This window comes from Cervus elaphus, chromosome 33 (assembly GCF_910594005.1).
Source record: "Cervus elaphus chromosome 33, mCerEla1.1, whole genome shotgun sequence".
Lineage (NCBI taxonomy): Eukaryota > Metazoa > Chordata > Mammalia > Artiodactyla > Cervidae > Cervus > Cervus elaphus.
The window spans coordinates 50,022,996-50,049,399 of NC_057847.1; the positions used below are offsets into that span (position 1 = coordinate 50,022,996).

The following is a 26,404-nucleotide window of genomic DNA, read 5'->3' on the forward strand; positions in this document are numbered from 1 at the left end:
AGCATATTAAAAAGCAGAGACATTACTTTGCCAACAAAGGTCCGTCTATCAAGGCTCTGGTTTTTCCAGTAGACATGTATGGATGTGAGAGTTGGACTATAAAGAAAGTTGAGCGCAGAAGAATTGATGCTTTTGAACTGTGGTGTTGGAGAAGACTCTTGAGAGTCCCTTGGACTGCAAGGAGATCCAACCAGTCCACCCTAAAGGAGATCAGTCCTGGGTGTTCACTGGAAGGACTGATGCTGAAGCTGAAACTCCAATACTTTGGCCACCTGATGTGAAGAGCTGACTCAGTGGAAAAGACCCTGATGCTGGCAAAGCTTGAAGGCAGGAGGGGAAGGGGATGAATGATGATGAGATGGTTGGATGGCATCACCGACTCAATGGGCATGAGTTTGAGTAAACTCCGGGAGTTGGTGATGGACAGGGAGGCCTGGTGTGCTGCGGTTCATGGGGTCACAAAGAGTCGGACACAACTGAGCGACTGAAGTGAACTAACTGAAATTGATCCAGGGTAACACTGTTACCAAATTAGCAATATTTAGTTATCTATTTTAAAAATAATTCATGTGTTTTATTCATATCAAACAATGTAAGTAAAACAGGTAAATTTCTAAGTATAACATAATATGATTACTCAGTTCAATTCAGTTGTTCAGTTGTGACTGACTCTTAGCGACCCCATGGACTATGGCACTCAGGCTTCCCTGTGCTTCACCACCTCCTTGAGCTTTCTAAAACTCATGCCCACAGAGTCGGTGATACCATCCAACCATCTCATCATCATTCATCCCCTTCCCCACCTGCCTTTAATCTTTCCCAGCATCAGGGTCTTTTCCAGTGGGTCGGCTCTTTGCATCAGGTGGCCAAAGCACTGTAGATTCAGCTTCAGCATCAGTCCTTCCAATGAATATCCACTGGACTGATTCCCTTTAGGATGGACTGGTTTGATCTCCTTGCTGTCTAAGGGACTCTCAAGAGTCTTCTCCAACACCACAGTTCAAAAGCATCAATTCTTCAGCACTAAGCCTTCTTTACGGTCCAACTCTCATATCCATACATGACTACTAGAAAAAACAAAGCTTTGACTAGATGGACCTTTGTCAGCAAAGTAATGTCTCTGTGTTTTAATATACTGTCTAGGTTGGTCGGGAAGCAACAGTTAGAACTGGATATGGAACAACAGACTGGTTCCAAATAGGAAAAGGAGTACGTAAAGGCTATATATTGTCACCCTACTTATTTAACTTACATGCAGAGTACATCATGAGAAACTCTGGGCTGGAGGAAGCACAAGCTGGAATCAAGATTGCTGGGAGAAATATCAATAACCTCAAATATGCAGATGACACCACCCTTATGGCAGAAAGCGAAGAAGAACTAAAGAGCCTCCTGATGAAAGTGAAAGAGGAGAGTGAAAAGGTTGGCTTAAAGCTCAATATTCAGAAAACTAAGATCATGGCATCTGGTCCCATCACTTCATGGCCAATAGATGGGTAAACAGTGGAAACAATGGCTTACTTTATTTTTCTGGGCTCAAAATTCACTGCAGATGGTGACTGCAGCCATGAAATTAAAAGACGCTTACTCCTTGGAAGGAAAGTTATGACAAACCTAGACAGCATATTAAAAAACAGAGACATTACTTTGCCAACAAAGTAATATCAAGTCTAATCAAGGCTCTGGTTTTTCCAGTAGACATGTATGGATGTGAGAGTTGGACTATAAAGAAAGCTGAGCACAGAAGAACTGATGCTTTTGAACTGTGGTGTTGGAGAAGACTCTTGAGAGTCCCTTGGACTGCAAGGAGATCCAACCAGTCTATCCTAAAGGAGATCAGTCCTGAGTGTTCATTGGAAGGACTGATGTTGAAGCTGAAACTCCAGTACTTTGGCCACCTGACATGAAGAGCTGACTCACTGGAAAGACTGTGATGCTGGGAAAGTCTGAGGGCAGGAGGAGAAGGGGACGACAGAGGATGAGATGGTTGGATGGCATCACCGACTCAATGGACATGGGTTTGGGTGGACTCCGGGAGTTAGTGATGGACAGGGAGGCCTGGCGTGCTGTGGTTCATGGGGCCGCAAAGAGTCAGACACAACTAAGGGACTGAACTGAACTAGGTTTGTCATACCTTTTCTTCCAAGGAGCAAGCGTCTTAATATCATGGCTGCAGTCACTGTCTGCAGTGATTTTGGAGCCCAAGAAAATAAAGTCTGTCACTTTTTTCATTGTTTCCCTATCTATTTACCGTGAAGTGATAGGACTGGATGCCATGATCTTAGTTTTTTGACTGCCGAGTTTTAAGCCAGCTTTTTCACTCTCTCTTTCACCTTCATCAAGAGGCTCTTTAGCTCCTCTTTGCTTGCTCTCTGCCATAAGGGCAGTGTCTTTTGCCTATCAGAGGTTACTGATATTTCTCTCAGCAATCTTGAATCCATCTTGTCTTCATCCAACCTGACATTTCACATGATGTATTCTGCAGAGAAGTTAAATGAAGTTGGGTGAGAATATACAGCTTTGACGTACGACTTTCCCAATTTTGAACCAGTCCGTTGTTTCACGTCCGTTTTCTAGTTGCGGCTTGACCTGAATACAGGTTTCTCAGGAGGCAGGTCAGGTGGTCTGGTATTCCCATCTCTTTGAGAATTTTCCACAGTTTGTTGTGATCTACAGAGTCAAAGGCATTAGCGTAGTCAATGAAGCAGAAGTAGTTGTTTTTTTCAATTATCTTGCTTTCTGTATGATCAAATGGATGTTGGTAATTCTATCTCTGGTTCCTCTGCCTTTTGTAAATCCAGCTTGTACATCTGGAAGTTACCGGTTCACTGACTGTTGAAGCTTAGCTTGGAGGATTTTGAGCATTACCTTGCCAGCATGTGAGATGAGTTCAATTGTGCAGTAGTTGGAATATTCTTTGGGATTGGAATGAAAACTGACCTTTTCCAGTCCTGTGGCCACTGCAGAGTCTTCCAAATTTGCTGCCATATTTGAGTAGCATTTTCACATCTTTTAGGATTTGAAATAGTTCAACTGGAATTCCATCACCTCCACTAGCTTTGTTTGCAGTGATGCTCCCTAAGGCCCACTTGACTTCGCACTGCAGGATGTCTGGCTCTAGGTGAGTGAACACACCATCATGGTTATCTGGGTCTTGAAGAATTTTTTTTTATAGTTCTTCTGTGTATTCTCGCCACCTCTTCTTAATATCTTCTGCTTCTATTAGGTCCATACCTTTTCTGTCCTTTTTTGTGCCCATCTTTGCATGAAATGTTCCCTTGGTATCTCTAATTTTCTTGAAGAGATCTCTAGTCATTCCCATTCTATTATTTTCCTCTATTTCTTTGCATTGCTCACTTAGGAAGGCTTTCTTATCTCTCCTTACTATTCTATAGAATTCTGCATTAAGATGGGTATAAATTTTCTTTTCTCCTTTGCCTTTAGCTTCTTTTCTTAGCTATTTGTAAGGCCTCCTGAGACAATCATTTCTGCCTTTTTTTCATTTCTTTTTCTTGGGGATGGTTTTGATCATTTTGTCTGTACAGTATTACAAACCTCTGTCCATAGATTTTCAGGCTTCCCTCAGATCTAATTCCTTGAATCTATTTGGCACTTCCACTGTATAATATAGGGATTTGATTTAGGTCACACCTGAATGGGCTAGTGGTTTTCCTACTTCCTTCAATTTAAATCTGAAATTTGTGATAACAAGTTCATGGTCTAAGTCACAGTCATCTCCAAGTCTTGTTTTTGCTGACTGTATAGAGGTTCTCTATCTTTGGCTGCAAAGAATATAATCAGTCTGATTTCAGTATGATTAATAGATTCTAGTAAATGACAATGATATAAATTCAAGCAGCTCCGAATATTTAATATGCTGTATATCATAAGACTCTTAAAAATTTTTTTAGTTTGTTTGGTCTTTTAAGATTGTAAGTTTATACTGAAAAGTTTAATAATGTAAAGTATGAAATATAAGTGGATCTAGATAATTTAGCAAAATATGATTTTCCAAAATCATTTTATAGAACCTACTGTCTCTTGAATAATTTGTATAAAATGATGTGGTGTGTTTGAAGTATTAGAAACAAAGAATTCAGAATTCTTTCATAAAGAGCACACTCGTAACCCTGATGATAAGAGATGACGGGCAGATATATATACATGTGTGACGCTAATATAGCAGCAGTAACTGACTTGTATGAAAATCAGTCTCTCTATAGGTCCCATTTAGGATGAAGAAATTGGGTAATTCTTGCAGTGCAAGTTAGCAGATTAATGACTTTACCTTTTTCTTTGGAATGAAAAAGATATTGAAATAAAAGATAGTATGTAAAAGAAAAAGTAATAAGATACTATGTATCTTATAAAGATACTATGATCACATAGTATTTACTAAGCTTCTTAAATGTACATTAGAAGTTTAGCTGAAACTGAAAAGCAATGGAAAACTAAGGCCTTCCTCCAGTACATAGTAGTTTTTGCTTTATATTTTTTATTACTAAGTAACACATGACACTAAAAATTTCAAACAACACAAAAATAGATACAAGACAATCATGTGTAGCAAGAGAGCTACGTGAACTACTTCTGTGGCCATAAGCAGTTTTTGAAGATGATAGAAAAAAAAAAAACAAACCTATGTATTCAGGATACTTCCAAACGCATTCTATGCATCCAGAATCACCTTGATACCAAAAGCAAAGACAGCACATAAAAATAAAACTAACAGGCCAATATCACTCATAAACATAGACAGAAAAATTCTCAACAAAATATTAACAAATTGAACAATGCATTAAAAGGATGATACATTCAGATCAAGTGAGATTTATCCCAGGGACACAAGGAGGTTTCAATATCAGCAAATTAGCACATGTGCAAATGAAGTATATGAATCATATGATCATCTCAATAGATGAAGAAAATGCTCTTGACAAAATTTAACATCAATTTATGATTAAAAAAGCTATGGTTAAAACAGTTTATGATTAGAAACTCTCAACAAAATGGGTATAGAAGGAACATATCTCAACATATTAAATATTTGTCATAAATACATGACAGATCTACAGCTGACATCATACTGAATGGTGAAAGCTGAAAGCCATTCCTGTAAGATCAGGAATAAGAAAAGGATGCCACTCCTGCCACTTTTATTAAACATAGTTTAGAAAACCTGGGCACAGTAATCAGGCAAGAAAAAGGAAAAAAAAATCCTTTTTTCCTTGGAAAGGAAAGGAAGAAGTAAAATGTGATTGGTTGCAGATAACATGATACTTTAGAGAGAAAATCTTCAAGTCTCCAACAAAAAACTAAAAAAATTAGAACTAATAAATAAATTCAGTAAAATTGCAGGATACAAAATTAATATACAGAAATCTTGCATTTCTATAGAGTAACAACGAACAATCAGAAGAGAAATTAAGAAAGCAATGCTGTTTATAATTAAATCCTATAAATGAACCTAGGAAAGTGAAAAATCTATACTTGGAAACCTGTAAGACATGGATTAAAAAATGACAGAAACAGATGGAAAGACACATCATGCTCATGGATTGGAAGAAATAATATTGTTTAGACAACATACTACCCAAGGTTCATTGAGTCATACAGTTTCAATACCATCCCTATAAAAATGCCTATGGCATTTTTCACAGAACTAGAACAAATAATTCTAGAATTTGTATGGAAACATATTAGACCCCAAATAGCCAAAACAATCTCACGAAACAAAACTGGAAGTGTCGAGCTCCCTGACTTCAAGCTACACTGGAAACGTATAGTAATCATAACAGTACAGTGCTGGCACAAGAATCGACACAGACTTTTGGGATCAGTGGTATCCCATTGGGATTAACGGGGACAGAACAGAGAGTCTAGAAATGAACCCATCCTTATATGGTCAATTAATATGTGACAAATGAGGCAAAAACATAGAAAGGAGGAAAGATAGCCTCTTCAATAAATGGTGCTGCGAAATACAGACAGTCATAGGCATAAAAATCAAATTAGAGTACTTTCTCATACCATATACAAAAAGAAGCTCAAACTGTATTAAAGGCTTAATTGTAAGAGATGAAGTCATAAAAATTCTCAAAGAAAATACAGGCAGTATGATGTTTGACATCAGTCTTAGCAATATTTTTTGGGACACATTTCCTCAGGTAAGGGAAACAAAGGCAAAAATAAACAAATGGGATCATGTCAAACTAAAAACTTGTGCACAGGAAGAGAAAATTATAAACAAAATGAAAAGAGTGCATCCTGAATGGGAGAAAACATTTGCAAGCAATATATATGATAAAGGGTTAATATCTAAAATATACAACTTAACAACAACAACAACAACAAAAAACATAGTCCTATTAAAGAATGGGCAATAGCTAGGACATGGAAGCAACCTAGATGTTCACTAACATATGAAGGGATAAAGAAGTTGTGGTACACATATACAATGGAATATTACTGAGCCATAGAAAGGAATGCATTTGAACTAGTTCTAAGGAGGTGTAAGAATCTTCACTGTACAGAGTGAAGTAAGTCAGAAAGAGAAAGACAAATATCATATATTAATGCATATATGGAATACAGAAAGATGGTATTGATGAACCTAGCTTCAGGGCAGCGATGGAGACACGGACATAGAGAACAGACCTATGGACACAGTGGGTAAAGCAGAGAATGGGACACATTGAGAGAATAGCATGGAACATACATATATTCTGATATGTAAAACAGATAGCCCGAGGGAATGTGTTGCATGATGCTTATTTAACTTCTATGCAGAGTACATCATGAGAAATGCTGGGCTGGATGAAGCACAAGATAGAATCAAGATTGCCGGCAGAAATATCAACAACCTCAGATATGCAGATGATACCACCCTTATGGCAGAAAGTGAAGAGGAACTCAAAAGCCTCTTGATGAAGGTGAAAGAGGAGAATGAAAAGACTGGTTTGAAACTCAACAGTCAAAAAACTACGATCATGGCATTGCAGTCCTGTCACTTCATGGCAAACAGATGTGGAAACAATGGAAACAGTGAAAGACTTTATTACCTTGGGCTCCAAAATGACTGCAGATGGTGATTGCAGCCATGAAACTAAAAGACGCTTGCTCCTTGGAAGAAAAGGTATGACCAACCTAGACAACATAATGAAAAGCAGAGATATTACTTTGCCGAGAAAAGTCCGTCTAGTCAGTTATGGTTTTCCAGTAGTCATGTGTGGATGTAAGAGTTGGACCACAAAGAAAGCTGAGTGCTGAAGAACTGATGCTTTTGAACTGTGGTGTTGGAGAAGACTCTTGAGAGTCCCTTGACAAATCCTATTTCCTTAGGATTAGTCAATCCTAAAGGAAATCAACCCTGAATATTCATTAGAAGGACTGATGCTGAAGCTGAAGCTCTAATACTTTGGCAACCTGATATGAAGAGCTGACTCATCAGAAAACACCCTAATGCTGGGAAAGACTGAAGGTAGGAGGGGAAGGGGATGACAGAGGATGAGATGGTTGGATGGCATCACCAACTTGATGGACATGAGTTTGAGTAAGCTCTGGAAGTTGATGATGGACAGGGAAGCCTGGTGTGCTGCATTCCATGGGGTTGCAAGGAGTCGGACACAACTAAGCAACTGAACTGAACTAAAAATAGGATGAAATCTGGCTGTCTGTCACAACATGGATCAACCCACAGGGTACTATGCTACGTGAAGTAAATTAGAGAAACACAAATTATTTCACTCATACGTGGAATCTAAATAACAAAATAAGTGAAGAAACAGAACAAAACAGTGTCACAGATTCAGAGAACAAACAAGTGGTTGCCAGAGTGGGATGGGAAATGAGTGATAAAGGTGAGGAAATTTAATAGGTACTAAACTTCCACTTATAAAAAAATGAGTCATGGGAATGAAACACATAGCTTGGGAAATACAGTCAATAAAAATGTACTACATTTGGGGGGAAAAAGTGCAAAAGAAAAACAAAAACAAAAACAAAAACTGATAAAAGTCCCTAAATCATTAACTCATCATATACCCTAGGGTACTCCTCTCTTACTTAAAATAGCCTTTTCACCTGTAATATAGCAGTAATAAATCTTGAAGTGTTCTTGTAAAAAAAAAATAATGTACTATATTTGTATGGTGACAGACAGAAACTAGATTTACCATGATAATTTTATAAGGAATAGCAATATGGAATCACTGAGTTGTCACCAGGAACTAATCTAGTGCTGCATGCAAGTCAATTATACTTCAAAAAACAAACAGCCAGACTCATAGAAAAAGAGAACAGATTTGTGGTTACCAGAGGGAGAGAGGAAACTGGATGAAGGTGGTCAAATGTACAAGCTTCCATTCATAAAATAATAAATACTAGGGATGTAAAATATAATATGAGTAACATGATTAACTCTGCTGTATATTATATATAAAAGTTGCTAGGAAAGTGAATCCTAAGAGTTCTTTCTCATCACAAGTAAAAAAAACATTTCTTTCTATCTATACAAGGTGATGGATATTTATTAAACTTATTGTGGCAATCATTTCATGATGTACTTAAGTCAAATCATTATGCTGTACACTTGAAACTTATACAGTACTATATGTTAATTATATCCCAACAAACCTGGAAGGATAAAAAACCTTCTGCATTCATGGAGAAATCAATTGAAGACACTATAACATATTATACAAATATTAATGAAAATGAGAAATAATAACAAAGGTAAATATAACATTTGGAAATTTTCTATATTAAATACAAAAAAGATGTTGAATAAATCTTATGCAGAAACATTGCTGGAGACACAATTAAAATTTGCTTTAAATAAATTCTTTTACTATAACTTCTAGAACAGAGGCACATGGTGACACTATTTCTACTAACTTTATACTTCATGAAGAAGAGGGCATGGTGACCCACTCCAGTATTCTTGCCTGAAGAATTCCCATGGACAGAGGAGCCTGATGGGCTATACAGCCTATGGGATCGCAAAGAGTCGGACATGACACATACTTCATTAAAGTACTTGATTTGTTATTAAAAGTTTTGGTTTAAATTTTCTAAGTAAAGCAATAATTAAAGAGAAAAGCTGGGAAATGAAGAGTCCATATAAGTGACAAATACACAAAAGAATCTGTAAAAATAACCAGTAGTTAAGTGATGCTGGTAGACAAGTTAAAATAACTGACAGCTAGAGGGTAAAACAAGAATTAGGTATACAGCAAGATCACAAAATTGTTTCTCTTCACACATTTCACCTAGGAGAAATAAAGTCTTATAATTTAAGGGTATTAAAGTAGTTAGTGGGTGAATTAAATACACAGTACAATGTCTTTACTTCATGTCTTCACAATTGTACAACATGCCAGCTATTTAAAATTCATTGATTAATTCATTAATGTGGAATAAAGCGAGGGAAGTTCTACTAACTCTACACTGCAGAATTTCAAGTCCCACCCACAGATATTAAGCTATATTTGCATAATATAAAGTAAAAATAAACAAATTTATACAATTAGCAAGAAGCTCCAAGCAAACACGTTATACACTATTTGTATTTTCATCTAGTATCACCCTTCCTTTGGGTTTGCTCTTCATTGCTTTTCTTGTTCTCTAACCATCCCTACTCCCTCATATTTTAAAACTCTGCCCAAGACCCAAATTTATACAGTCCATCCTACCCACTCTAGAGCATAGTCTGTGCCCCTTTCTCCAGGCTCTTGGTTGAGAATACTACCCACTTAAAGGTCAAGTCATAGAGTAAAGAGCAAACTGAGCTTTTCTTCATAGCTTACGAGACAGTCTATCATATGTTTATTTCTAAGGTTATTTTAAAAAATTTATTACAGTAATCAATAACACTGGTAAAATTCAAAGAGCACTGAAGGTTGTAAAGAGAAAAACAAAAGCCTCATGTCTCTCTAGATGAACACCATTATAATTTACTTTTAGAAACTCTTGGGGAAAAGTGAAACTGAAGTTTTTCAGATTTATAAAGGTTAATTTGATGCATTTACTGAGTTTTACCTCTAATACCAGCCAATGGTGTCTAGCTAGCAGCTCATAATCAAAGACATTTATATTCTGTTGTGAATATTCATCCTGACATAAACATACAACATAAATAATTTCATATAATAAGTAACTTTTTTTTCCTTAGAGGATATGTTTCTTTCCTCCAGCTTAGTTGAGATATAATTGATATATTTCTGTACAATGTGACGATTTGATACACATAGTGCAAAATGATTACCTCAGTAAGGTTAGTTAACCCATCCACCACCTCACCTAATTATATTTTTTGTGTGTGTTTAAGATCAGGGCATTTATGATCTATTCCCTTTGCAACTTTCAAGTATATAGTACACTACTGTTAACTATAGGCACCATGCTAAATATTAGTTCCTAAGAATTTATTCCGCTTATAACTGGGAATTTGTACCCTTCAACCATTTGTACCCTTTCCCCATTTCCCTCACTTCCCAGCCCTTGGCAATCACCCTTCTAATCTGTTTTCCTGAGTCTGGCTTTTTTTCTTAAAGATTCCATATTATATATGAGATCATGCAGTGTTTGTCTTTCTCTGTGTGACTTATTTCATTAAGCATAATGCTCTCAAGGTACATCCATGTCACAAATGGCAAGATTTCCTTTTTTTAAAAAAATGGCTCAATAATATTCATGTATCTATATTTATGCATAAATATATATGTGCCACATAATATCTCACATTTTCATATACATGTATCACATTTTCATTATCCACTCATTCACTGATGACCACTTAGGTTGTTTCCATGTTGTGGTTATTTGTGAATAATGTTGCAATAAATATGGGTGTGCAGGTACACTTTGAGGTAATGATTTCATTTCCTTCCAATATATTCCAGAATTGGGATATATACACAGATGTGGAGCCATATGTTAGGTCTATTTTAATTTTTTCCATAATGGATGTACCAATTTACATTCCACCACAGGGTTCCCTTTTCTCCATATCTTTGCCAAGGCATTATTTCTATATTATTTTTTGTTTCTTTGCTTTTGATAACAGCCATTTTTACAGGTATGAGGTGATACCTCACTGTGGTTTTGATTTGCATTTCCCTGATGATTAGTGATGCTAAACTCCATTTCATGTACCTGTTGGCCACCCATGTCTTTCTGAAAAATGACTATTAAGGTCCTTTGTGTGTGTATGTGTGTGTGTGTGTGCGTGCGCGTGCGCACATGCGCTCAGTTCTATCTGACTCTTTGCGACCCTATGGACTGTAGCCAGCCAGGCTCCTCTGTCCATGGAATCTTCCAGGCAAGAACACTGGAGTGGGTTGCCACTCCCTACTCCAGGGGATCTTCCTACCCCAGGGATTGAACCCCTGTCTCTTGCATCTCCTGCACTGGCAGGTGGATTTTTTTACCACTGTGCCACCTGGGAAGCCCATTCAGGTCCCACGCCAATTTTTAAATCAGATTGTTCATTTTTTGGCTCAATATTGATTTGTATTGAGTTCTTCCAATATTTTGGATATTAACCTCTTATCTGGTACATGGTCATAAAGAACTTTTTTGTTTGTTTGTTTTTGTTTTGTTGTTTTTTATAAAGAACTTTTAAATTCTCAATGAATGTAAGTGGTCAGTCAGGTTTTACCACCAAAATGTACTGAGGGAAAACAAACCTTTTGTATTTCTGAATCTTTTTCCTTTTAGAATTGCCACTATAGACTTGTATTAACTCTACTCATGGAAACACAATTTATTATTATATACTAAATGATAAATTGTATCCTTTTATTCATTCATATGCTTCATTATAAATCTTATTCTTAGTCACAGTGTTCAATGATTGAAATCTAAGAATGCTACATATTTGACTCTCACTAAATACAGATAGTAACTTAGTACCCACTATTACAGGGTCTCTTTGTTGACCTATTTCTGTATATTTCCTGGAAGTAGCTCATACAGAGAATTTGGAAGAGAGCTTGTATAGTGAGTCAAGTGAAGATTCTCTATCATATGGTACATGGTGTATTCATTCAATGTCTAACTATTGTCTCCAATGTCAAGCCTTACATTGCTTTTAGAAGTATCCTACACACATTCCCTCTTTGCTATTGATTGTGGGTTATTATTTAAATCTCCTGTATTTGTTTGATTCAGTCTTTGATATTTGCCTCCTTTCATTTTCAACTCCCCCACCTTTTATGTTCTCTTACCAGCTATGTTCACTAGATGTTTAATCTGGCTGTTAATTCTTTCAACTCTCTTGATATTTTCTTAAGTATTTGTTTCATAGTCTCATAAAGTTTTGCACACTAAAACTTTTAAGCATTTTAAGTAAACAAATAATTAGAAACTGATAAAATCAATATAAACAATTTTATATACTATGTTAAGTTGAAAATAAGTATGTTTATCTTTTAAATTGCATAATATAGGCTTAATTTTTAAAAAAGATTAAATAAGAAAGCACTCTAAAATGTATTCCTGCCTTTAAAATGCTCATTACCAGTCTGTCATCTCAATTTTTATTTTATTTTTATTTATTTATTTTTGCTATACAGTAGGCCCTTGGTGGTTATCTGTCTTAAACATGGCAGTGTGTACATGTCAATTCCAAAATCCCAGTCCATCCTTCTCTACTCATCTTAATTTTTAAATTGAGACCTATCTTATATTTGCCACCTGCTAAAATACAGTAAAAATAAGAAACATGGTTTATTAAGGATCATTTGATGCTCATGCATTTATGTCTAGAATTAACATATAAAAACCATGTTCAGCTAAACCTTGGGGGAAACTACATTTTGTATAAACATAAATCAGCATATATCCATTCCTTTTACAGTTATTAAGATGAGAACATTCTATATATAATATCCTATAATTCACTTTAAAAAAAAACAAATTTAACAAGGGTATCCTTCCATTATTCCACAGAGATCTACTTTTTGGAAGGGATGAGACCTAAGTCATGCAGCTGAATTAACTGGAGAAAAACGCATGACTCACTTTTAAATTCAGGAAGAACTCAAGTGGGCTCTTAACGCTGAGCCAATCAGTATAACTTTCGAGTCCATTCAGGCTCCCATTTTCCTAGATAACACCTTCTCTTCTTTGAGTCCTCTCTCTCACATTCCACATCTGGTCTGTCATGAATCCAGCTGACAATTTCAAATTACATCCAAAATCCAATGACTTCTCATCACTTCAACTCCTGGTCTATGGCACAACTATTTCCAAATTACCTCCCAGCTTTTACTCTTATGCCCCATCAGCCTATTTGTAATACATGTAATAGGTAAAACCAGAGCAAGCTTTTCAAAATTTGTCAGATCATGTTACTCCTCTGCTAAGACAAAGTCAGTCTGATATCATTATCTTTCTGGCCCCATATCTACCACTATTCCTCTGCTCAAGACACACTGGCCTCTAACTCTTTCATTTAAAACATCTGACATGTTCTTTTCTCAATGAGTCTACACTGGTTGTTCTCCCTACCTCAGAACATTCTTTCCTCACATATCCACATGACTAACTCCCTTGCTTCTTGTATGACTCTCCTTCAATATTCTCTTTTTAAATAAGACTTATCCTGCTAATCCTATTTAGTGTTGCAACAGCTCCTCCTAATTCCACTGACACTGCCAATACAACTTACCCTGTTTTATGCTTTTTGTTTTTTTCCTAATAACACATGTTATTTTCTGAGGTACAACATTATGTATATATTATGATTATTTTTGAGCGACTAAGCACAGCACAGCAGCATACACATATAGACATACATAATACACCGACACAGAGATCTGATAGCTTGGGCATCCTTGGTGGCTCAATGATAAAGAATCCACCTGCAATGCGGGAGACCTGGGTTCAATCCCTGGGTTGGGAAGATCCTGTGGAGGAGGGCATAGCAACCCACTCCAGTACTCTTGCCTGGAGAATCCCAATGAACAGAGGAGCCTGGTGGGCTACAGTCCTTGGGGTAGCAGAGTTGGACACGACTGAGTGACTAAGCATAGCACATGGTTATTTTCAAATGTCTCTCTCCCACCACTTGAATGTTGGCTCCACAAGGGTTCGGATTTTTATGTTTTGTTCACTAATCCCAAAACCTAAAACAGTGCTGGCACAAAGCAGGCCCTCAATAAATATTTGAGAAAAAAGTGAACAAAAGTTTACTCATTTAATAAAAGTAGTTAAGATAGGTATTTATTTTAATAATTTTTAAGAGCTTAAAATATTTTATAGTAAAATTTATCTCCCATTCTGGTTCTCTAATTCCTATTCTCTCCCCATGAGATAATGTCATCACTGATATTATTTCCTTGCGTGTCCTTGCAGTGATTTTTCTGCATAAATAAGCATATATAAATGAACATTCTGTCCCCTATTATACAATATGTACTGTTAGGCATCGGTAAGGTTGTACTTTTAAGTATAATTTGAAAAACTGAATAGACCATGAAGATTTTTCTTTATTAGAAATAACAAGTTTCCTGGTTTGTTTTTAACAGCTGCATAGTATTTCATCTGGCTATCTCACAGTTACATTTGTCCTATATAGATGCATATTAGGTTTCTCCAACATTTGGTATTAAATATTGCTAAGAATAACTTTCTACCTGTCTCTAAAGTAATGTATCAGTGGATAAACTGCAAGAAGTAATTAACTAGGCCCATGGAAAATGTGTTTTTCTAATTTTGACAGATATTGCCAATTATCCTTCATATGATTTGTGTCAATTTACATTTCACCAGAAACATAAAATAATGCCTCCTTCTTCACCAAAACTATTATATTCAATTTTAAGAATTTGGGAAATCCCAATATGTGACAAGTAGTATTTCACAGTGGCTTTTACTAAGAGTGAAGTTGAAATTTTCATGTGCTTAAGAGGCATGTATTTCTTTTTTCTGTAAACAGCCAGTTTATGTACTCTGTCATTTGTCTGATAGCAAAGTTGGTCTTTTATCTTCTTTTATTTTTTAGGTTTAGTTAAAAAAACAGTCACTTTGGTGTTTGGAAAGTTGGACAGCCACATGTAAATCAATGACATTCAAATACTCTCTCACACCATACACAAAAATAAACTCAAAATGGCTTTAGGACTTAATAGACATGATACCATAAATTTTTCATAAGACAGCATAGGTAAACATTCTCTGACATAAATTATAGCAATATTTTCTTAGGTCAATCTCCCAAGGGAAAAGAAATAAAAGCAAAAATAAACTAATGGGACTTAATCAAACTTACAAACTTTTTCACAGCAAAAGAAACCATAAACAACAAAGAGAAAACCTATGAACTGAGAGAAAATATTTGCAAATGATGTGACCAACAAGGGCTTAATTTCCAAAATACACAAACAGTTCATGCAACTAAATAATAACAAACAACTCAATCAAAAAATGGGCAGAAGATCTAAAGAGAAAGAAGGCATACAGATGTTTTCCAAAGGTGACATACAGAGGGCAAATAAGCATATGAAACAATGCTTAAAGTTGCTAATTATTAGAGAAATGCAAATAAAAACTATGATGAGAAATCACCTCTGTTCAGAATGGCCATCATTAAAAAGCCTATAATTAATAAATGTGGGAGAGGGTATGGAGTAAATAGAAACTTCCTATACTGTTAGTAAGAATGTAAACTGATGTGGCCCCTGTGGGGAACAGAATGGAAGTTTCTTAGGAAACTAAAAATAGAGTTACCATGTGATCCAGCAATCCCACTCCTGAACATGTATTTGGAAAAGATAAAAAGTCTAATTCAAAAAGATATATGCACTGCAATGTTCAGAGAAGCACTATTTACAATAGTCAAGATATGGAAGCAATGCAAATGTCAATCAACAGAGGAATGGATAAAGAAGATGTGGTACATACACACAAAGGAATATTACTCAGTCACAAAAAAAATGAAATAATGCCATTTACAGCAATATGGATGGACCTAGAGATCATCATATTAAGTAAAGGCCAGAAAAAGAAATATAAATATCATATGATACCACTTATATGTAGAATCTAAAAAATGATACAAATGAACTTATAAAACAGAAACAGACTCAGAGACATAGAAAAAAATTAATCATTTCCAAAGAGCAAAGAAGAGGAAGGATAAATTAGGCATTTGAGACTAACAGATACACACCACTCTATGTAAAATAGATTAAAAATAATATGATCCTATTGTATAGCAGCAGGAACAATATTTACTATCTTGAATTAATATATAATGGGAAAGACTTTGAAAAAGAATATATCTGTATCTATATGAAACTGACTTACTTTGCTATATAAAACTTATATATGCCAATTACCCTCCATATGATTTGTGTCAATTTATATTCCACCAATAACATTATATATATGTGTGTGTGTGTGTGTGTGTGTATCTAAATCACTTTGCTATATATCTGAAATGAACACATTGTAAATCAACTATAATAAAATAGTTTTTTTTAAAAATTAGCCACTTCAGTAAGAATTACAAACTTGTTTTTTAATATTTGTAGTTTGTCTTTTGATTTTGGTTGTGTGTGTGTTGAAAAATGTGATCAAATTTACTAATCATGTCACTTTGTGGCTTCTAGATCTTGTTTTGAAGAGATTTTCTACTTTAAAGTCATAAGAAAAAAAAAAAACTGTGTTTGCTGAGTACCTCTGTGATGTAATATTTTACATTTAAGTATTTGATCCATTTATAATATACTTTGGCATGTGGTGTGAGATATGGATTCAACTTTTCTTTCCAGATGGCTGTGCAGTTGTCTCAAAATGTATTAAGCAATACATCTTTTCCCACTGATAGGAGACGCCATCTTTATCATTTTCAATATTCTTCCACTTATTAAAACTACTGCTGAAGTTGATAATCCTGTTCATTTCGTCATTTCATACACCAATAAAGACTTTTTCAACTACGTTTCTGTGAGAGAATTAAATTATAAAAAACGTAAACAAAATATGTGAGAACACTGTCCTGGATTAATCCAGGTGAGTCCTAAATGCAATTACAAGAGTTCTTATAAGAGAAAATCAGACACACAGGAATGGAGGAGGCAATGTGGCCATGGAGCCCAAAGTTGAAGTGATGTTGTGGCCATAAGCCAAGGAATGCTAGCAGCCACCAACAGCTTGAAGAGGTGAGGAAGGGATCCCCCTAGAACCTTCAGAGGAATAACAGCCCTAGTTTCGATTTGGGCCCAGTGACACTGCTTTAAGACTTCTGGCATCTGGAACTGTGAGAGAATAAAAATCTGTTGTATTAACCCCTAAATTTATGACAATTGTTATAGACGTCATAGGAAAGTAATAAACAATTTTCTTAGGTTTGTGGCACATAAAAAATATATGTAGGCAAAATATGGCACTAGGGCTTAATCTAAAATTACTGTTATACATGAAAATTACCTGCATGGATACATTGATCTTGTAGTACAATAACATAGTGAATTCTATTATTTCTAGTAGTCCATCAGTTTATTAAGTAAAATCCACTGGATGGCAGTTCTAGGTATATAATCATATGATCTGCACATAGAGCTTTTCACTTCATCTATCTAAATTTCTTTTCAAAGTTCTAATATTTTTCTCTTGGCTTTTCCCCTCATCACAATGATAAATAATAGTCATGACAGTGGGCATCTTGCAAAGGTCCTGATTTGTGCAAATGCTTTCAATGTTTCCTCATTCTTCCCTCACCCCCACGCCTGGCTGACCTGTTTTGGACTGAGAGAATGAAGAAACATTCCAAGTCTAGTGTGTTTTTGACTATTTTCCCTTGTACCTGCATTGTTTTTGCTTTGTAAATGTTGTTATTTGGTTTGTAGATATTTGTAATTGCTACATCTTCATTGTGAACTGCATTTTTTCTATTAAAAATGACTTTATTCATCTCATTTGATGTTTGAGCTGATTCATCTGGTCTGACATTAAGTATCTGCTTGCCTTTGTTGTTGTTCAGTCGCTCAGTCATGTCCAACTCTTTGTGACCCCATTAATTGCATCATGTCAGGCTTCCCTGTCCTTCACTATCTCCCTGAGATTGCTGAAACTCATGTCCATTGAAAAAGTGATGTCATCCAACCATCTCATTCTCTGTCACCCCATTCTCCTCTTGCCCTGAATCTTTCCCAGCTTCAGGGTCTTTTCCAATAAGTCAACACTTTGTATGAGGTAGACCAAGTATTGGAGCTTCAGTTTCAGCATCAGTCCTTCTTGATGGATATTCAGGGCTGATTTCCTTTAGTATTGACTATTTTGATATCCTTGCAGTCCAAGAGACTCTCAAGACTCTTCTATAACACCACAGGTTGAAAGCATAAATTCTTTAGCACTCAAGACTTCTTAATGGTCCAACTCTCACATCCGTAGGGGACTACAGGAAAAACCATGGCTTTGACTATAATGACCTTCCTCGGCAAAGGGATGTCTCTGCTTTTTAATATGCTATCTAGATTTGTCATCACTTTTCTTTCAAGGAGCAACCATCTTTTAATTTTGTGGCTGCAGTCACCATCCACAGTGATTTTGGAGCCCAAGAAAATGAAATCTGTCACTGTTTCCACTTTTCCCCCATCTATTTGCCATGAAGTGATGGACCAGATGCCACAAGCTTAGTTTTTTGAATGTTGCGTGCCTTTATCTGGCTTAATTTTTTATCCTTTAGTTTTCAACATTTTAAAAGCAATTTATTGTGTTATTTGCATATGGCATTTTCCTCTGTGATTTAGTTCAAAATCCACTTTCTAAAATACCAACACAAGCCAAAAACCCATTGCCATTAATGTTTTCTCTTGGCTGATTCCCTTCACTACAATGTTAAATGGTAATTGTGACACCTAGCATCTAATTGATTTTCACTCTTTTTAATATTTTAACTTGTTTAAGGGATTTTTTTTAGAAGAAAATATTTTAACATTAGTTACCTCATTTTTCTTCATGTGTAGTTTCTCTGTACATATCTTTGTTCCAGTAGTTATGATCTTATAATGATAACTTTATGAAACTCTGTATTTATTAACTTATATAATTTATACAGCTTTTTTCTCTATTCAAAATCTATTAGTTTACTTCTATAAGCAATAAAGATATTAGCATATTTCCTGTTACTCTGTCCTTCTCTTTCTTTCCTTCACTATATTTCACTTAGTATTTTTTAGTATTTTTCTCTGTACTGTTAAACTCTGCTTATACTTTTATTATTTGAACCTTCATGGACATTCTTTGACTTGCAAGTATTAAAGAAGTGGAAATCAACAAACTTAAACTATAAAACCCAGGAAGAAAAGGAGAGAAAAGAGGTCGAGGTAATACGTCATTTCTATTTTAAGGGAATAGAATACAGTGTTTCCATTTTTTTTCTCGTCTGTATTTTATAGTTAAATCCTTTCAGTGCTCACTGCTCATCTTTCTGGGGTAATTTTTAAGTTATTTCAATGTAAGTGACAGTAGTTCATCTTCTGATTTTTTTCAAAACAATATTTGAGTTCAAAACTATCTGTAGTCTTTATACCCGAAGACACTTAGAATTAAAAATACAAAATGCTTTTATTTCTATATGATTATATAGATGTTACTCCACTGTCAACTGGCCCTAAAACTGGCCTTCCAATCAGTAATTTAATCATTCTTCATGCTTGAAGTCTGTAAGTTCATGAAGCTGTGTCTTGGTTAATTCATGAAGCTATGTTCTAGGTTAATTTCCCATGGCCTTTTCCAGATGTGGATTCAAATTATCTTCTATTTTACAAAAGACACTAAATTTTATCTTTAAATATTTATTCTTTTTTCTTTAGTGTCTATCTCAATTTACCTACTTTCGCATATTAGCACACAAAATTTTCTCTATAATTATTTAATTATTTGTTTGGTTTCTTTTATTCATTCTTCTCATTTTAATCTTTTATATCCTTAAAAGTACTTTCCATAATATCTAGTCACTCTTCTGTTCTTTCCAGTTTCATCTTTTTCTTAATTTATTTTTTACCTGGAGGAACATTGTTTTACAATGTTATATTAGTTTCTGCTGTACAACAACATGAATCAGCTGTAATTATACATATATCCCATCCCTCCCCTCCCCTCATCCTACCCTTCTCAGTCATCACAGAATGGCAGGCTGGGCTTCCTGTGTTATATAGCAACTTCTAGCCATCTATCTATTTTACACATGGCAGCATATCTATATATATATGTGGAGAGGAAATGGCAACCCACTCCAGTACTCTTGCCTGGAAAATCCCATGGACAGAAGAGCCTGGTAGGCTACAGTCCATGGGGTTGCAAAGAGTTGGACACGACTGAGTGACTTTCACTTTTCAGCATATATATGTTGATGCCACCTTCTCTGTTCCTCTCATTCCTTCCTTCCCCCACTGTGTCCACAAGTCTGTTCTCTATATCTGCATTTCCATTGCTTTCCTGCAAATAGGTTCATTAATACCATCTTTCTAAATTCCATATATATATGCATTAATGTTGTACTGTATTTGTTTTTCTCTAACTTACTTCACTCCTTATAATAGGCTCTAGGTTCATCCACCTCACTAGAACTGACTCAAATTTGTTCTTTTTTATGGCTGAATAATATTCCATTGTGTGTATGTACTACATCTTCTTTATCCATTCATCTGTTGATGGGCATCTTGCTTCCATGTCCTAGCTATTGTAAAGAGTGCTGCTATGAACAATGGGGTATGTGTGTCTTTTTCAATTATGATTTTGTCAGGGTATATACCCAGTAGTGGGATTGCTGGGTCATATGGTAGTTTTATTCTTAGTTTTTTAAGGAATTTCCATATTGTTTTCCACAGTGGCTCTATCAATTCACATTCCCACCAACAGTACAAGAGAGTTCCCTTTTCTCCACACCCTCTCTAGCATTTATTGCTTGTAAATTTTTTGATGCTGGCCATTTTGACTGGTGTGGGGTGATACCTGATTGTGGTTTTGATGTGCAATTCTCTAAGAATTAGAAAAAAAGATATTGAGCATCACATTATTGGCTATCTTCCATTTTATATTTGAAGTATCTATTGAAGTTTGTTTTGGCCAGCTCATCTTCTGTCATTTTACAACATGTTTCCAGAGTCCCTGCTTTCTGGGCTAGTTTTGTTCCTAGAGTTGATTGCTTTATTCATTTTCTCTCATCTCCTTCTCTTTGTGTCCTATCCATCCCTCCCTGTCTGTTTCCTTTTCTTTCTTTATGAAGAAACCAATTCAATATGTTTTCAGTAATATTAGGATTCAGTTGTAATGCCCATAGTCTGAAATAGGCAAAAGGAGCTGAGACCTAATAGGAGCCACATGAGAGAATAAATGAAGAGAAGCAATTTAGGAGAAATGTAGTGGTAAAGGACACCATGGATCTCAGAAAATGATGGCAAAAAGTATGCCCTGAAGGTACGTAACACCCCCTAAGTTGCCACAGGCCTTGTTTGTAATCACAGGTATGGGAACAGGTGAGTTGAGCTGGCAGCAGAATCCAGTAGACCCAATTAGATTTAGCAAAGTAAAGAGGTAGGAGCTACACAAACAAGTCATTTTTACAGAAAACATTCTGTGTCTGTGGCAGCAGAGGAAACTAGCCCTTGGAAAGCAAACTTGAAACAATACCCCAGACCCTTCCCACCAACACATACACACACACACACAACCCTGTGTGCACGCCAGGTAAAACCATTACATCCAGTCATGAATAATAAAGGGAAGACCAGCAAGGCGTTGATAACTAGGGTACTCTATGCAAATGAAAAGAAATAGCAAAACATAGCATTAGGCAACAACTGATCAATAGAAAAATGTTACTACAATGCAACAGAGAGGCTGGAAAATTGAAATTTTTCATGTCTGTTAGTCATTTGCATTTCTTCTTTGATAAACTATATGTTTAAGAATTTTATAAAAATGTGTTGTCTTTCCCATATTGAATTGTTGACACTCTTTTTATGTTAAGAAAATCAGCGTCTTCCTTGTTGTAGCTACCAACTATTAATTCTTAGGTTTTGAACTGCCTTTGAATTTATACACTTTTTTAATTATTTAAAAAATTTTTAGTGTAAAATTACAAATCTATTATTTTATGGCTTTTAAAGAGTTGCTTTGAAAACAAAATACTGAAGTCATAGATATGTTTTCCAAAGATACTTTTAATTTCACAAAGCACATCCATTCCATGTGATTTGTAGGTTCAAAACGTACGAATGGCTTCTTGAATAGTTAAAACCTAAACTTTAAATTTCTTAATAAGACCTCTAAATCCATTATACATCTTGGCCCTGTAAGATTCTTTTTATGGTAGATATATAAAGTTTAAGTAAGAAAGGATTAAAAAGAAATAAAGTACACTATGAAAGTGTTTAAGAAAAACTGAAATAAGATCTTAGGTATAAACATTAAAATGCATCAAAAATTATATAAACTATTATGCTTATTGATCATTTCCTTTTGTTACTGGATCTGTGAACTCTCTGCTTATGCTCTCTATTATTTTTTGCTTTTGTTAATGAAAATACCTTTAATTATTCTTCCAATAATAAATAATTATAAGAAAGTTTCAAACTCTGGAGATAAGTGAAAATCTTCTAAAGTTAACTATAATTTGGTATATACTGTACAGGACATTAGACTAGATGATTGCCTGTTTTTTTCTGAAAACTTACCTTCCCTGAACATAATAATCTTACTTAGTCTTTTTCAAAATATTTACCTTTTACACAGCCTTGAGACACAAAACCAGTATGTAAAAGGTTTTAAGAAATGTAAAGACATCAGTTAAGAGCACTGTTAACCAAAGTTTCTGGTTATAGAATAGTAGAAAACTAATGGAGCTCAGGATTAATCTAGGTATGTGTCAGTGGGAGTTTAAGTCAAGCAAGATTGGGCCTATCAGGCCAATGATGAGGGTTAAAACATTAAATTCCTGGTCAGTTCAAAAAGAAAGTGACTATTACATGACTCAGATGTGGACACTGAGACTGTCCAAATATTTCCTGACTAAAAGAAAAGTGGATTTGGGCTACACTGGTAGGTAGGGAGACCATCAGGTGTTACCGGTACCCAAAGCTGAAGAGAAAACTTAAATAGACTAAAAAGCATTAAAGACATAAATAGCATTCAAAAACATCTCTCAACCAGACACTTTACATATGAGTTTGAGCACACTTAAATAAACAGTAAATTCATATTATATAAAGCTATTCTAGAAAATAGAAAAGAGTAAAAAGTTGCTCATCTCATTTTATAAGGCTGGTGCAATCTTTTTTTTTTTTTTGGTGTAATCTTAATTGCAAAACCAGACAAGGAAAATGAAGGAAAAAGTATAGTACATTTCACTTAAGAATGTAGATTCTAAAATCCTAAATAAAATATCTTCTAACAAAATACAATAATGTATGAAAATAATGCACTACGAGATACACAGCACAATCCATTTATGCATATTAAAATTTCATGTGTATAAGTGGGGGAGAAGGCAGGATAGAGATATAGTTAAGATGAATTCAGCCATGAGGTAACTGTTGAAGCTGAGACATGGGCACATGAAAGTTCATGGTGTTATGCTCCCTTTTCTTTTTTATTTGAAGTTTTCCATTTAAAATAAAAAAATATATATATATAAAATAATATGTTTTGAAAATACATATAAACAAAAGAGAACAATGCAACAGATATTAGACTACATATCAGAATGATTTCCAATGAGTCCAGGTCAGCAGCATGATAATGGAAATGAGAATAAAAGAAAATACACAAATAAAATAAGTGGTTTCCAAAAAAAAAAAAAAAAAAGAAAGTGCTTTCCATCGACCAGTTATGACAGTGTGCCCTGAACTAAGGAATGTGATTAACTCTATTTTCTATGCAAATGGTACAGTAAAAAGGGAACCTCGCTTTTAAAAAAAATCAGAAGGATCTATGACTATGGAGATAAAGGAACTATAAAAATAACTGCATAACTATTATAATTCAGAAAACAGTTGAATAGCTATTCTAAGCAACCAACTCACCACATAAAAGTACAGATGAATTATAAATAAGTAATATCATTTATATTTTCAAGAAAAGTCATTTCTGACAATAATGTTTATCATAAAAAACTAGCAAAAAATCACCAAGATGCTAATCAGAAATTAAGGAGAAAAAATAAACTCTAAGTACTTGTACTCTACAAGAATAAAGAAATATAGAACAAAGAAAAATAATTCCTGCACCAGAGGTTGTATACTGTTGTATTTGATTCACACAGTAGCAAAAGTGGATACTGTCACAGGAAAAGTTTTATGCTGTTTTTGAAAAATTAGGACTTTTCAAATTTTGTATTTCTGGTTTCTTCTGGGAAAAAGTCATGATATTTGATATGACTGGTCTCTTATTCCCACTTAGAAAGGATTTTAGAGCTAAATAGAAGTGCCCCATTAAGAGGTTACACACTCTCCAAGGTTCCATTGTACCTATCTGACCCACAAAATAATTATTATTTTTAAAAATGTTTTTAATTGAAGGATAACTGCTTTACAGAATTTTATCATTTTCTGTCACACATCAACAATGATCAGCCATAGGTACACCCCTGTCACCTCTCTCTTGCACCACACAAAATTATTTAAAGTACCCTTTTTGCATTTTGTACTCTCTATCTCATTCAAAATTGTGCCAAATGTATTCAGAATTTACTTAGTAACATAAGCATGTAAGCAGTCATGGGAGACATGAACAAAATACGGTAAGTGAAAGGATATCACAGGTCAAGACAAATCTTCAGGAGCTCAAGAAATAATGAAAAAGAAGTTAGGTATTCAGAAGTAATACTATGAGTGTTTGAAACTGTTGCAGGGTTGTTTTTTTGGAGTGGTTAAAAAACAAGCTTTTAACATGGTTAAGGACATAAATATTAATAAAAAATACAGTGCATAGCAGGGTCTGAAAAATCATTTTTTCAAGTTAAATTCTGAGTTGTGCACCCAGTTTTGATAGATGCTACTTAATATCTTCTTCATTCTTTTTAATTAGTTTGCATTCTTCCGTAATACATCAACTTTATCAACTGCTCATTATAAATGAAATCTGATCCTTTCTGCCAAGATGGTATTAAGGCATAACAATTTATTTCTGAATATGAATGAATGTGGTTTATCAGGGCCAGTGACAAAAAAGTAAGCAAGTTTAGCAAGTTAAATTATAATCTGGCAACCCTAACCATTTAAATTAGATTATTTATGAGGCTATAGTCATTACTTACCTTCAGTGTCTATTTTTTAAAGATCCTGTCTGTAAACCAGATAACCTTCAATATCTACTTCCCACATGCAGAAACTGATATCCTCAATAATCATCTAAAAGAAAAAGATAAGAAAATATCATGACTTTGAGGTTATAAATATTTTTTTATTTATTTTAAATATTAAGGGAAATCTTAAAATTATAAGTATGGGCAAAGGGAGGTGTCTATTGTGTGTGAACTATGTGTGTGACATGTTTTATGCAATTAGACGGTAATAATAATTTTTCCCTTTAGAAGAATCAGAAAGGCCTGTGAAACATACTTTGACATTTTGATCCCTGGCATAGAGTGTAGCATCAATGGACATGAATTTAAGCAAACTCTGGGAGATAGTGAAGTACAAGGAAACCTGGCAGGTAGTAGTTCACGGGGTTGCAAAGAGTCAGACTAGACTGAGTACCTGAACAACAACACAGAGTTTAGTACTTTCTATAGCACCAATTTTATCTTGCTAACCTAGTTTTCATCAACATTTTGAAGAAATATAATTTTAAACACATTAATTCTTATGTTCTACAGGAATGTAGCCCTACCCTAAAAAGTACTTTCCTTGTTTAGAATGGATAATTACCAAAAATATATTCTTGATTACTCTTGAGTTGCCTGTAAAAGTCAGGGCCATAGAAATCAATTAGCTAAACAGTCTGTCTTCATGAAAAGTGAAGTGAGTGAGTGAAGTCGCTCAGTCGTGTCCGACTCTTTGCAACCCCATGGACTGTAGCCTACCAGGCTCCTCCGTCCATGGGATTTTCCAGGCAAGAATACTGGAGTGGCCTAGAGAAAAACATAGGCAAAACACTCTCTGACATAAATCACAGCAGGATCCTCTATGATCCACCTCCCAGAGTAATGGAAATAAAAGCAAAAATAAACAAATGGGATCTAACTAAACTTAAAAGCTTTTGCACAACGAAGGAAACTATAAGCAAGGTGAAAAGACAGCTTTCAGAATGGTAGAAAATAATAGCAAACGAAGCAACTGACAAAGAATTAATCTAAAAAATATACAAGCAGCTCATGCTGCTCAATTCCAGAAAAATAAACGACCCCAAAAAATGGGCCAAAGAACTAAACAGACATTTCTCCAAAGAAGAC

General features: G+C 34.9%; 1 long non-coding RNA gene across 1 annotated transcript in view; it reads right to left on the reverse strand.

The window, feature by feature from the left end:
- Positions 1-26,404, reverse strand: part of LOC122688554 — a 204,787-nt gene that overhangs the window by 17,918 nt on the left and 160,465 nt on the right. Inside the window, exon 3 of the long non-coding RNA XR_006339500.1 lies at positions 25,268-25,361. This is a non-coding gene — a long non-coding RNA (uncharacterized LOC122688554). The remainder of the gene's footprint in view (positions 1-25,267; positions 25,362-26,404) is intronic.